Source organism: Fulmarus glacialis, unplaced genomic scaffold, assembly GCF_000690835.1.
Source record: "Fulmarus glacialis isolate BGI_N327 unplaced genomic scaffold, ASM69083v1 scaffold44245, whole genome shotgun sequence".
In the NCBI taxonomy this organism is placed as follows: domain Eukaryota; kingdom Metazoa; phylum Chordata; class Aves; order Procellariiformes; family Procellariidae; genus Fulmarus; species Fulmarus glacialis.
This window is the reverse complement of record NW_009215808.1, coordinates 1-1615: the sequence shown is the minus strand read 5'-3', so window position 1 is coordinate 1615 and position 1615 is coordinate 1.

The following is a 1615-nucleotide window of genomic DNA, read 5'->3' as shown; positions in this document are numbered from 1 at the left end:
CCTGCTGCCATGCCAAGGTGTGGGGCAGCGATGGGGTGGATCGAGGCTCTGCGAGCTCCTCATCCTTGCTGGGGGTTAGAGGTTCCTGCATACAGGCTCATCTCATAAAACAGAGCAAGTTTCCAATTAAAACTGGATTAAAAAAAGCTCCCAAACCCCAGAAATAAAGTGGGAACATGCACCCAGCTCGGGCTGCTATTGAGTTTTGTAATGTAGGGTTCATTTTGTGGGCTGGATTTGGATGCCTTTCTAACCCGCAAGTCGTTTCTTTCCCCTGTCACATGAACGTAAAGCACACCCTGATACTAGGGAGAGCAGCAGCAGAAAGTTCACCACTTCTTTTCTTCTGCTGTGGACGGAAATTATTCACTGGTATGTGGGTGGATGAGTGTATACGTGACGTAGGGTGACTTTCAAAGAGAACAAATAGGGCTTCTGCTTTTGTCTGCCTCCTTTCAGTGTTCAGGGGAGGGGAAAGCAGGTTTTCGTTCTGACTTTCTGCATTAGCAGGGGCCAGACATGGGCCTCAGCAGTGTTTTCTCCAACCCCCTTGGCAATCCCTTTGGCTCAGTCCCAGACTTGCACTGCCACTGCCAGTCCTGGGTGCTCTTCTCCTCGGTGTGCTCTGCCTGGGATGTTGGATTTTTTTCCTCTTTTTCATAAATTAAGGCAAGCAGAGGGATCCACACAGTCCATCCTCCTGTCCTGGTGTGAAGGAGCAGAACTGCAGAGCTTTACAACCACCTTCGTCCCAGGGTGGCAGAAGCCACCTGGGTATTCCACCTATGGAGCATCTCTCGCTTGCTGTATGTTATATACCTGGCATGGCTGAGGCAGGGCAAGATGCTCCTGAAGGCTCTGTGAGCCAGAAAATGTGAAGGCGGCCTCAGGAAGGTGCATGAGGAAAGGGCTGGGTGCTGTCCTGCATGCAGGCAGGGAGCAGAGCTGGGACACGCCAGCCTCTCAGGGCGCTGGGCATGCTGGGGGTGTGTCGGTTGGATGGAGTAGGCTGCTGTGCAGCATGGAGGAGTGAGTTGGGATTTATAAATAGGGCTGAAGGGGAAGCGTTGATGCTAGCGGTGACCTCGTTGCTATAAATAAGACGAGCGTTCAACAGCAGAGACGGGTCTTGCAGTCTGTTAGCCACAACTCCCTTTCAGTGCTTTGCTAAACATCTGTTTTCTTGTAAAAAGGGAGGACGCGCTCTCGTGCCCAGTATCCCAGGAGGACTCCTGGGGCATTTGCACCATCTGCCTGCAACAGTGAGGTGCCACTAGTGTCAGTGCTTGTGTCTTGGTGTCCCTGGGTGCTTCCTCCACACTCCCTGGTGCTGCGTCACCATCATGCTGTGACAGAGACGCCGGGTATCGCACCAGCAGTGCTGCCCCTTTCCCCCCCATCACCTCTGGATGGTCCCAGATCCCATGCACGGGTGGTAAAGTAGCGGAGCAGGGTATAGCAAGGACGGGAGAATGGATGTCACTTGGCTTGTGGCCATTTCTCCCATCACTTGGTTGTGTGATGTGGATAGTTCCGATCAAGGCAGACGGCCATACACAGGGCTGCTTGCTGGCTAAGAACCCCTCCATGCAGAGTATCACACTCAGTGTGTGCA